Source organism: Somniosus microcephalus, chromosome 13, assembly GCF_052327205.1.
Source record: "Somniosus microcephalus isolate GS21.2 chromosome 13, FLI_Smic_1.0, whole genome shotgun sequence".
Classification (NCBI taxonomy): domain Eukaryota; kingdom Metazoa; phylum Chordata; class Chondrichthyes; order Squaliformes; family Somniosidae; genus Somniosus; species Somniosus microcephalus.
The window spans coordinates 173,168,246-173,181,938 of NC_140999.1; positions in this window are offsets into that span (position 1 = coordinate 173,168,246).

Sequence of the window (13,693 nt, forward strand, 5' to 3'; positions counted from 1 at the left end):
CACCAGCTCCCCATCAGGGCTGAGGACCGCCAGTACACAGCTTTTGAAGCTGACGGTCATCTCTACCACTTCCTCAGAGTTCCCTTCGGCGTCACCAATGGGGTTTCAGTCTTCCAACGGGAGATGGACCGGATGGTTGACCAGAACGCGCTCCAGGCCACTTTCCCCTATCTAGACAATGTCACCATCTGCGGCCACGACCAGCAGGACCATGATGTTAACCTAGAGAAATTCCTCCGTACGGCCCAGCGGCTGAATCTAATATACAACAAGGACAAATGTATGTTTCGTACCACGCGCCTTGCCATCCTTGGCTGCGTAGTGGAGAACGGAGTCATCGGCCCCGACCCCGACAGAATGCGCCCCCTTATGGAGCTCCCCCTCCCCCACTGCCAAAAAGCACTGAAGAGATGCCTAGGGTTTTTCTCTTACTATGCTCAGTGGGTGCCCAACTATGCGGACAAAGCCAGACCCCTCATCAAGTCCGCCTCCTTCCCCCTGACAGCAGAGGCATGTGCAGCCTTCACTCTCATAAAAAGAGATATTGCGAAGGCCACAATGCACGCAGTGGATGAGTCCATCCCTTTCCAAGTGGAGAGCGACGCATCCGACTTTGCCCTAGCTGCAACCCTTAGCCAGGCGGGGAGACCCGTGGCCTTTTTCTCAAGGACCCTCCAGGGCCCCGAGATTCGACACTCCTCTGTCGAAAAGGAGGCCCAGGCCATTGTGGAAGCTGTGCGACATTGGAGGCATTACCTGGCCGGAAAATGATTTACCCTGCTCACTGACCAGCGTTCAGTAGCTTTTATGTTTAATAATAAGCAGAGGGGCAAAATCAAGAATGACAAGATCTTGAGGTGGAGAATCGAACTCTCCACCTACAATTACGATATCTTGTACCGGCCCGGGAAACTCAATGAGCTCCCAGATGCCCTATCACGTGGTACATGCGCCAACGCGCAGGTTGATAGACTGAAGACCCTCCACAATGACCTCTGCCACCCGGGCGTCACCAGGTTTTTCCACTTCATCAAATCCCGTAACCTGCCCTACTCCATCGAGGAGGTCAGGACCTTGACCTAGGCCAGACAGAGCGAGCCTGATCAAAGCCACGCGCCCCTTTGAGCGGCGATTTTAAAGGGCCCCTCCCCTCCTCTGACCGCAATGTGTACTTCCTCAATATAATTGACGAGTACTCCCGTTTCCCGTTTGCCATCCCTTGCTCAGACATGACCAGTACCACGGTCATTAAATGTCTGAATGACCTCTTCGCATTGTTCGGTTTCCCTAGCTATATTCATAGCGACAGGGGCTCATCCTTTATGAGCGACGAACTTCGTCAGTACCTGCTCGCGAGAGGTATTGCTACAAGCAGGACCACCAGCTACAACCCCCGGGGGAATGGCCAGGTGGAAAGAGAGAATGCGACGGTCTGGAAGGCAGTCCTTTTAAACTTGAAATCTAAGGGCCTTCCGACCTCTCGCTGGCAGGAGGTCCTCCCTGCGGCGCTCCATTCCATTCGGTCACTGCTCTGTACAGCCACCAATGCCACCCCTCATGAGAGAATGTTCTCCTTCCCCAGGAAGTCCACATCGGGGATCTCGTTACCGACATGGCTGACTTCTCCAGGACCCGTCCTACTGCGGAAGCACGTGAGGTCCCATAAGACGGACCCCCTGGTCGAGAGGGTGAGCCTCCTCCACGCCAACCCTCAGTATACTTACGTGGTGTACCCGGACGGGCGGGAGGACACAGTCTCCATACGAGACCTCGCACCTTCGGGTGCTCCCGAAACACTTCCTTCGCCACCCACCACTACCCACGCCTACCCCCAGTATGCTTACGTAGCGTACCCGGACGGGCGGGAGGACACAGTCTCCACACGAGACCTCGCACCTTCGGGTGCCCCTGAGACACCACCATCGCCACCCACCACTACCCACACCCCGACCCCTGTAGACGGCATGCCGCAGCCCCAGGACCCGCCATTGACTACACAACCTCTCAACGTTCTTTGCTAATAAAAGCCTATTAATTAACTCTCTGTCTTTTATAAGGAATTGATAGCGCATCAATTGGTAGCTGTACTATCCAGCGACTGATGGATGCAAATCCCAACTCCTACAAAAGGAAGCTGTCTGCACTTCCAAAGATGGCCATTGATTTTTGTCCTTCAAGTTTAACAAATTTTGCTGTCAGAATAAAGCTGAACTTTATTAATGGTTTTAATTAATAATATTGACCATTTTAATCATGCCATGGTGCTAGGAGAAATGAACATTAACATTCATTCATTTTGTCTTTTAATAGATAGAAGCTTTTTATTGTTGCTATTCATATCTTCCATTATATTTGGGCCTCCCATGAGCAAGAAATAGTGCTTCACTCATGTCTTCCCACATTAGTTCCTGATTTTAGCAGGATCATCATTGGGATGGAATCACGTGAAGGGATTTGATAGGTGGTGGAAGTTTAAAAGAATATGAGCCATTCCTACTGAAGAATTTTTTAAAAATTCATTTTATGGGATGTGGGCAGTGTTGGCAAGGCCAGTATTTATTGCCATCCCTAATTGCCCTTGAGAAGGTGGTGGTGAGCCGCTGCAGTCCGTGTGGTGAAGGTACTCCCACAGTGCTGTTAGCGAGTTCCAGGATTTGGACCCAGTGACGATGAAGGATCGGCGATATACTTCTAAGTCAGGATGGTGTGTGACTTGGAGGTGCTGGGTGTTCCCATGCGCCTGCTGCCCTTGTTCTTCTAGATGGAAGAGGTCGGGGGATTGGGAGGTGCTGCTCACAGTAATTGGCATTAATTGCACTTCGTCACTCCTCAGAAACATCACAACGCATTTCACGTGATATGTGCAACCATATATAACAGTTATAACTGACACTTATGTAAAGCTCATTATTAAAGCTATTTGGGAAATAGGAAGAAAACTCTTACTGCGAGTTTGATCTCTACTTCAAGCTATGCTAGGATACAAGAACAAGATACCATCGGCTAAAACTGGTTAATGAGCTAAAATGGGACTCCCTCATCTGTATCTACCTTGTGATCTTTATCAGTGAAGTTTCAACCAGGACTGGGAGTGCGAAGTTTACGACGAGGCTTGTAATAGAAATGTTCCACCGATGCGCTTTAAAAAAAAAAATGTGTAAATGGGAAACCCCTGCTCTCATTACATTAATGTGCTCAGTGTGAGTGAGACTAAATGATTAACCTCACTTGCACCAGCCAGGCTGCACACATGCAGGGGCTCCTCCGAAAACATCACTATGGATGCAAAAAGCACACAAACGCTGCATTTAGGAGAAAATAAACGGAGCAGTCACTAGGTGTGGGCCATATAAATTGGCAGGGTGTGTGCAACTTTCTTGATGTTTCTACCATCCAAGCCACCATACCGGAGAGTCAGTTGCATTTTGTGATTCTAGATGTATTTGACGCAAAATAGACTCACATTTGAATGGTTTCATACTTTGGTTTTCATAGCAGAATAAGCCCAGCAAGAAAATATTCACAAATGAGGGCACAAATCTTGTTCTCCAGTAGCAAAGGTTTTCCCTAAAGTGTGGACATCACTATTCTTCGCCTAATTTGTACCTCTGGCCATAGTTTTGTTGCTGCCGTAACAATGGAGTTTGAGTAACTACAGTGACAAGATACTTAGGACATAAATAGCAATTTAATTTTCCTCTCGGGCTCCATCACACATGCTGGTTACCTTAATGCCCACTTTAGATGTACGAGCAGAATGCACAGCACAATCTGAACTGGAAGTGGTGCTGTGCCTTATATAAATTTAATTGATCACAATATTTAAATTAAGCTGTCATGCATCTTGTGTAAAAGCTTGACTTTTATGCCAAAGGGTCGTTCCAGGCTACAGTAGGGGACATCAGCAACATCTCCGAGTTTGCTGCTCACCATTGTATCAGGGAGGTCACCAAAGCACTGACAGGAGGAACAGCTACATTATTTTCACATTGGGCAGAGTGAACGAGGATAAGACAGCCAGGGCCAGCCTTAGGGAAAATGGCACCCTGGTCAAACTTGTATTTTGGCACCCTTTTTTTTGAGTTTAAGTATGCAGTAATATTAGCAAAAGTTTCAGAAATAAAGCTGTAACCTCAACATTTTTTAGAATTTAAATAATACATGATGTCATAACAACATAATAGCTAAGTGACATAAACTAAACATTAAATTAAACACTAAACTAATAAATAATAACAATCAAATAAAAAACTTTGCTCACCAAGATATTTTGAGCCACATCATGTTCGATAGACAGGATGGCCAGTGAAGATAGTCTGACATTTCCCATGGTCGATCGCAAATATGTTTTTATGAGCTTCAACTTCGCTGCTCGTCACCGATATGGGCATAATTAACAGCATCCTGAGTGCGATCCATGTGTTTGGGAACTTGCTCTTGAAACTTGAAGTTTGCTCTTCTTGAGGAACACTACAGTCTGTTGGAAGTCGACTTTGGAGATGGCCAAGTTCTCCGCAGAGGTCGACGCCTTTAATGTCAGGCCCTCATGATCACGGCGCAATCCCCACCCACACACCACCATGGCACCCTGGGCAGTCGCCCATGACACCCTCCTGCAAGGCCGGCCCTAGAGACAGCACTAGGATTCACTTGCCTTGCAGGCTTCCAGAGAGTGCAAGGTACCATAGACTGCACCCACAGAGCTCCCAATCACCAGCCTTGCACCTTTCTGAATAAAAAGGGATTCCACACTATCAACATCCAGCATGTTTGCGTGCACAGGTAGCGCAATCTACAGGTCTGTGCCCAGGTTCCTGGCAGCAGTCATTATTCATTCATCCTGTGCCAGCCAACTGTGCCACCTTGATTCCAACCAGGCCGTCAGGCCACAGGCTGGCTTGTGGGCAACAAGGACCATCAGTTTCAGACATGGCTCATGACACCTGTGAAGAGCCTATGCAGAGCTGGCATACAACAAGAGCCATGCCGCCACCAGAAACACCATCACGCAGACGGTCAGTGTGCTCAAGTAGTGTTTCCCTGCCTAGTCCATTTGGGAAGACATTAGCAGTACTGTCCTGACTGTATATCCAGATTTGTGGTAGTTTGCTTCATGCTACATAAATTTGCAATAAGGAAGGCCAGTGCTCCTGACGTGCAGGAAGGAGGAGGAGGAGCAGGAGCAACATCGACTACCAGTCTCTCCAGCTGGCAGAGCTCTAAGAGCAGCTCATCCAAGATCGCTTCTCATGAACCATCCCTCCCATCCCCAAGAGACCAACAGTCCCACAATCTATATTTCCACCATCCTTACTAGCACCATTATTTGCCTTCCTTCAGTTCAGTCTTAAAGGTCTTCACTACAAATATTACCAATACAGGGTACTTAAGTCCAGAACAAAAAAAAATATTCAACAACTCAATTCTATCTGTGTATAATATCTAACAGGAACTATTAAAAATCACCCTTTTGAAAACCCTTGGTGCCTGTCTCGTGTGCTTGTTTACTTATACTAGTGCTCCTATGAAATGGATCCCTAGTGGCTACAGCTTGGGAGGTGGAAAGCTGCGGAGCTTCCATTGAGGACACTTCAGATGGCTGTGGTGAGCTACATTGTGTAGCTCTGGGCATTGAGGGCCCAGCTGCAGACTGTAGGTTCTCCTGCTGTGGAAGATCAGTGGAAACCAAAGCCTTCGGGGAGCTGATTGGCGGTTAGGATCAGATCAGCCATGATCTTATTGAATGGCGGAGCAGGCTCGAGGGGCCGATTGGCCTACTCCTGCTCCTATTTCTTATGTTCTTATGTAAGTATTGTAAATGAGACTTCAAATTTCCACCATGACTGATATTATGTAGCACTTTCTTTCTGTGTCTCTGCTTTTCTTTCCTTGTACATTTTGTGCCTGATTTTAATCTCTCGTTTGATCATTCGGTGTCTATATCATTCCTCAGCACTGGTGGAATACATTTTTAACATGACCTTTTTTCTAGTTTAGGGTGTCATTCTAACTTATCTTCCGAATGGAACATGCAAACAGATGGTAGAATAAGGACTTCTGTTAATTCACAGGCCATAGCATGTGCATCAATGAAGATTGGAAGAATTAGTGCTCGAGGCTGCTCTACTAGTGCCAGTCAGTTCTACATCAGTGATTTCAGCTGTTCTTTTGTTCTGTGTTTTCAGATAAAGGACTTGTCTTTTATTGCTCTACCCTTTCATTGCAATATTTTTCAATTTGCAATGTAAAAGTATCCCAGCAAGGTAACTTCAGTGAAATCTAATATTCTTTTGCACAAAGCAGAGTTGATAATCTGTCTAGACAATGATTTTTTTCCTGTATTTCCAGAGCTCTAGATTACTGCTATTTTTAGTGCTGCTGTTATGGATTTTAATGTACAAGAATTAGCATTTGACAAAGACGGATTATTTATAGTAAAATGTCAAAACGAACAATAAATCATCCCTGTATTAAAATTGTATACTGCACTTCTGGCTCAATTGTTGCAGTTGACAGACATTCCAATAAAAAGCCCCTCGTCAGAACGGTTCTCTAGGGTGTAGGCTCATCAGCACATTCGACATAGCCAAGACCTTTCCTATTATTTACCCTCCAAAAATCTAATTTGTTGGCTCATTTTAATTGGGATTTCAGAATGTTGGCAACATTTGGTTAAATAGATTAACATAATATTAAAAGGCTTCTCCCAGATTTGAGTTGCACCTGTTTGTAATTTTCTGTCATTCTAATTGTTTGTGTAGTCCATTAATGAGCTAACCTCAGGGCAGGGTCTAACAATGTGATTGTTACAGACTTAATATTTTAATCTATTCTTGCCTTTCAAAGGCAAAGTATATTTTATTTATATTCACCCTAAGAGTCTTAAGTGTCTGTACGCCTAGACATCTTGGTCCTAATAGATAAATGCAACATTTTGCATGATGAAATAAAAGCCAAAGCCTGTCTTTAATATGCACAGTTTCAAAGGCCCATTCACAGTGGGGATAAATCACTATTTAAACTTATGATGCTAGTGAAGTGACCACATATGCATGTGAAGACTGAATATGAATATACCACCCATTGTGCAGCAATGCACTATGACACCTGGTTTACCAGGTTCACTGAACAGAGAGGGAAAACTTCCAGGACTTGGCAAGGACACAGGAACTATCTACATGTTACAACATGACACATCAGCTAACCTTCTACACAAAGAACTTGGATTATGCTGCCTTCTGCAAAATTATGTTAATGACATTTCTGTTATAGTTTACTGCTCAGAAACACTAGACTACTGTACCATATAATCTCCCAACAAGGTAGGATTTGGTATCACTAGATGGGCTTGAAGAGTTATGGCAGGAAGCATGCCTTAAACTCTACTGTTAATGGCTTGTCGTGTTCACTTGTGATGGCGTCTGGTGCTGTAATTGCCAATGGCTACCACTGACGGACCAGAATTAGCAAATGATGTGGGTTGGAACATGATGTTTTTAACTGGCCATTCTTCTCAATGGTTTGTAGGATATTTGCTGTACACAAAATGGCTGCCATGTTTCCCTCAGTAACAGTAACTGAACTTGAAAGTAATTAATTGTGAGAAACAATCTAGGATGTTTGAGGAATATAATAATGCAACATTTTTACCTCTCCAACACTTCAAGGTAAGACCCTATTGGTGAGCGAGGGTTGCAATTTCTAGCATCAATTAATAACACTTAAGTAATTAATTTGCTGTTATTTAATGACTGCAAATGTGATTCCCTTTTCTTTAATAATGCTGATAGTTCTGATGGAGAATTAGAGATTACAAGGGAAATTTTAACTTCCAAATTGGTTTGCTAGTAGAACGTGTGGATCTGCCACCTGGGAGGTGTTAGAGGACCTAGCCCATTTTAAAACTCAGGCCTCATTAACATACATGCAACAAGCATCCAGTCAGATCGCTAGGTTCCAGTTGATGAATACTGAGTGGCAGGGGGAAAAAAAAGTTGATGAGTCCTGATGGTGACACTCCCTCCTTTAAGTAACAAGTAGCTTAGGAACTGTAACGTTACAGCAACTGGATTCATGACAAAGGGAGCACTATTCAAATCGCTGACAGACATTCTCTCGAACTTTTGTTGTAGAGTCTTGAACCAGGCCTTCTAAAGAGAAGGAAAACTAGTTTGAGTTGGGAAGGGGGGGGGGGTGCGGGGGAAGAGAAGGGGTAAGATCAACATTACTCAATTGTACCTCCTGCTGCCTGTGTTTAAAACTGTACGTCAGATCCCTATTGAGAGAAAACCTGAAGCTATTTCAAAAATTCTAACAAAAATAATCATATTACTGCCAACCACAAGTACCTGCCAAATTGTGATTTCAATATAATTCTATTTAAATTCCAAAACACACTACCTAATTACAAAATAAATTACTTGTATATATACACACATGAAACAAGGCTAGTTAGAGTTTCTCTTCAACAAGACAAGGATTTATGATGGAGCAGGAAATTGGTTGACCTCAGTGTCCTGAGCGATAGAAGCAATGGAAAACTGCTTTGTGTTTAAATCAAATAAGCATTTAAATGCTGTGTAAACGTGAGGCATGGTTTGACATTTCATTTAAAAAAATCCAAAAAGGATGATAATTCCTTGCAATTATGAATTATTAAAATACCATGTTAATACTGCACTGCAGCTTGTTACACAACCCAAATTTAATCTCCTCTCAAAAATAATGGCTGGACATGTCCAGGCATCTGAACAGGAGCCAAATTCAACTTCGCATTCCATTTAGCATCGAGTCCAATGATCAACAGTGTTCCTTTGAGATGTTAAATCTAGAGATTAAGTTGAATCCATATAAAGGGTTGAATTAGTCTTCGACATTAGCACAAAATGGGCAATAGAAAATGGGTAGTCTGTTTTACACGCCACCCAATTTTCTTTTCCATTGAAGTAAAATTTCAGATAGGAAATTCTGTGTGTGAACATTTTCTATGCTAAAAGCACTATATAAATGCAAGTAGTTGTTGTAAACAATTTCCATCCAATTTGTCTTTAAAATGGCAGAAACTACGTGACACTACCATCTCTCAGGACAGCAACATATACCAGGCCTCCAGCCATCCCCTCATGCACTACACCAGTAAATTGGGAGGCAACATAAAGCTGCTAAAGAGCAAGATGACATGAGGAGTACCACCATTAGTCTTTTGTATAGCCTGAGCAGCCAACTCAAGTTACAAGGTTGCGTCTGGTGCTTCAGAGATTCCACAGTGACAGTGTCAGTAATTGGAGATGGCAAGGGATCACCAACCTTGCCATCTCCCATGGCAAGAGCAGAGTGCTGCCCCACGAGCTCCATGGCCTTTTCCTCAAAAGGAGGTGAGGCACCGAAAATTGGTGAAATCCTCTCCAGTTCCCTGCCTTTGGCAGACATTGTGCACCAATCTGGCTTGCAAGTGAATGAGGTTAGCAGTTGAGGAGTGTTTGCCAAATGGCGTGGGCAAGGTGCAGTGACCAATGTTGGTGTATGAGGCGGTTAAGGTTTTCGGATTGTGCATGTGTGATTGCTTGCTGCGAGGGGAGTAATACTGCAAGACGCCAAGTTGCTCTTCTTTCACCATCCCTTACTGAGAGAGCATTGTGAAGGATTGGCTGAGCTACAAGAGGGTGAAGTGTGTACTTTTGTCCAGGAAGAAAAGGGAGAGGTGCAGTACGTTATTTTGCCTGCCCTGTTGATATAGAATTTTGTGTAACACTGTCCTGCAGTGCTGAGGGAATTGGCAGTCATTTGTCCCCCAGCCATGATTCAGTGGGTAGCACTCTCGCCCGAGTCAGAGGGTTGTGGGTTCATGTCCCACTCCAGAGACACGAGCACAAAAATCTACGCTGACACTCCAGTGCAGTACTGAGGGAGTGCTGCACTGTCAGAGGTGCCGTCTTTCAGAAGAGGCGTTAAACAGAGGCCCTGTCTGCCCTGAGGTGGACGCAAGAGATCCCGTGACACTATTTCAAAGAAGAGCAGGGGAGTTATTCCCCGGTGTCCTGGCCAATATTTATCCCTCAGTCAACATCACTAAAAACAGATTATCTGGTCATTATCATATTGCTGTTTGTGGGAGCTTGATGTGTGCAAATTGACTGCCATGTTTCCTACATTACAACAGTGTCTACACTTCAAAAGTACTTAAATGACTGTAAAGCACTTTGGGATGTCCTGAGGTTGTGAAAGGCGCTATATAAATGCAAGTATTTCTTTTTTCTTTCAGTCTGCTGCTGAACTGTCTTCAAGGCTATACAGAAGTTTCCAGGCCATTCAGCCACTTGCACTCATTTTACATCAATGCCTGCAACAATGGAAATTCAAATGGTCTACATGCAGCCTAACCAACTGTCCTTAAGGGACTGCTGGAGACCTCGGTTATGTGTAAAAGATTCCCTGGCAGTATTTCGAAGAGCAAGGGACTTCTTGTGTCCTGACCAATATTTAATCCCTCAGCCAACATCACTAATACAGATTATCTGGTCATTGTCACATTGCTGTTTGTGGGAGCTTGCGGTGCACAAATTGGCTGCCACGTTTCCTACCTTACAACAGTGACTACACTTCAGATGTACTTCATTGGCTGTAAAGAATTTTGTGATGTAATGAGGTCATGAAAGGCACTATGTAAATACAAGTCTTTCCACCAAAAAGGTATGTAAAACAAAGGTTCTAAAACATATATCCTGCTCCTTCCTAAGTTTAGTGTTGGCGACGGTTGCCAATCCCCCCGACCCCTCCCAATCAATCCCTTTCCCTACCAGATGGCCTACCCACCTGTAGCAACCCAAAATTTAAATCCTCTTCAGCGGTGAGTTTTTTTTAAAACTTTCATTCACAGGGTGTGGGTGTCTCCCCAATTGCCCTCAAGCCACCTTCTTGAACTGCTGCAGTCCGTGTGGTGAAGGTACTCTTTGTAGTGTTTTGCTAGGCCATTTCAAAGGGCAATCAAGAGTCAACCACATTGCTGTGGGTCTGGAGTCACACATAGGCCAGGCCAGACAGATTTCCTTCCCTAAATAGCGAACCAGATGGGTTTTTACAACAATCCAGTAGTTTCATGCTAGCTTTTTATTTAATTAACTGAATTTAAATTCCCCGTGGTGGGATTTGACTTCATCACCGGATCATTAGTCCAGGCCTCTGGATTACTAGTCCAGTAACATAACCACTATGCTATCGTACCGTAACATAACCACTATGCTATCGTACCGTAACATAACCACTATGCTACCGCTGCCTGGGGACTCTCAGCAGGTGTTTGCAATTCACTGGTCTCATGTAAATGACAGCCCATGGTCCAATATCCATCTGTCCGGATTCCTTTCAGGATTAAACAATTTCCATCCCATAGCTTTCTAACCTGATGAAAACAGACGACACTCCCTAACCTATGTTCTAGCTTGTTGGTTTAATGCCTGGTACCACCCTTGTTGCATTTCCTTGCACCTTTGGAATGATTCCATGTGTTTTCAAAAGTACAGTGAACACTGTAGGACAATACCCAAACTGTAGTCTCACAGAATGCCAGTGATTTTATACTCTAGATATAATCACCCAGCATTTGGTTTGCTTTGGCAAAGGCTCCAATACAATGTACACTTACAATATGGCACCAACCAGCACATCCATTTTTTATTACTGCTGAGCTCTATGATATATCCTTCCTTGTGTAATCATATTTAATGTCATTAGCAGTGATATGTTTAACCATATATTTCCCTTCATGCTATTTGTCAATTATCTGCAGATCTCTGAATCCATTGTCTTGTATATCCTACTTTTTATCAGCACTATGAGATTCTACTTACAATTCTTTTAAATCAAGGTAATTTAAAGCAACAAAAGAATGAAGTAGCTCACAATTAGGCTCCGAAATCATACCGTGGGATATTGGTGTACCAATGCTTAACATCTGAAGTCCCTCTTTCCACTACTTTAGTGAAGGTGTTAACTCATTTAATGCGATGGATTTTCAGAGTAACACAATAGCCAGTATAATTTTGAGAGCTTAGTTTACCCCCCCCCCCACCCACCCCAGAGCAGTGATAAATCTCAATGTTCACTGTAATTCACATTCAGGCTTGCCCGGACAGCATAAAGCTGACTTCAGCTGCATGCCACTCGTAGCACTGAGTCAAGGCAAGGTGGTGATTGATACCGAAAGCTTTTTTTTTAAAAAGTCAGGGAGTGAATAAACCAGAAAAGGAAATGGAAACAATTAGACAAAAGTAAAATGCACTTGGAGCTCATGTGTGAGGCTGAAGTATATAACATACTCCGGAATGAGGATTGCATAAATGCAAATTAGACTGTAGTATTACAGGAAGAGAAAAATTGCAGAAATAAATCTAGCAAAACCTTTTTAATAGAAACATAAAAGATAGGAGCAGGAGTAGGCCATTCGGCCCCTCGAGCCTGCTCCGCCATTCAATGAGATCATGGCTGATCATCCAAATTCAGTACCCTGTCCCTGCCTTCTCTCCATATCCCTTGATCCCTTTAGCCTTAAGAAATATATCCAACTCCTTCTTGAATACATTTAATGAATTGGCCTCTACTGCCTTCTGTGGTAGAGAATTCCACAGGTTCACCACTCTCTGGGTGAAGAAATTCCTCCTCATCTCTGTCCTAAATGGCTTACCCCTTATCCTTAGACTGTGACCCCTGGTTCTGGACTCCCCGACCATCGGGAACATCCTTCCTGCATCCGGTCTGTCTAGTCCTGTTAGAATTTTAAGTTTCAATGAGATCCCCTCTCATTCTTCTAAACTCCAGCGAGTATAAGCCCAATCGACCCAATCTCTCCTCATACGTCATTCCTGCCATCCCAGGTATCAGCCTGGTGAATCTTCGCTGCACTCCTTCCATGGCAAGAACATCCTTCCTCAGATAAGGTGACCAAAACTGCACACAATACTCAAGATGTGGTCTCACCAAGGCCCTGTACAACTGCAGAAAGACATCCTTGTTCCTGTACTCAAACCCTCTCGCTACGAAGGCCAACATACCATTTGCCTTCTTAACCGCCTGCTGCACCTGCATGCTTACCTTCAGCGACTGGTGCACAAGGACGCCCAGGTCTCGTTACACTTCCCCTTCTTCCAATCTATTGCCATTCAGATAATAATCTGCCTTCCTGTTTTTGACACCAAAGTGGATAACCTCGCATTTATCCACGTTATATTGCATCTGCCATGCTTTTACAGTCAGTTTTTATGTTCCCTGAAAGCTTACTCTCATACTCTATTTTCCCCTTCTTAATTAATCCCTTTGTCCTCCTTTGTTGAATCCTAAACTGCTCCCAATCCTCAGGTTTACTGCTTTTTCTGGCCAATTTATATGTCCTCTCCTTGGATCTTATGCTATCCCTATTTTCCCTTGTTAGCCATGGTTGAGTCACTTTTTTGTTTTATTTTAATGCCAACTGGGATGAACAAATTCTGTAGTTCATCCATGCGATCTTTGAATGTTTGCCATTGCCTATCCACCGTCAACCCTTTGAGTGACATTCCCCAATCAATCCTACCCAACTCGCGCCTCATACCATCGTAGTTTCCTTTATTTAAATTCAGGACCCTAGCTTCTGAGTCAACTACTTCACTCTCCATCTTAATGAAGAATTCTTTCATATTATGATCACTCCGACCCAAGGGGC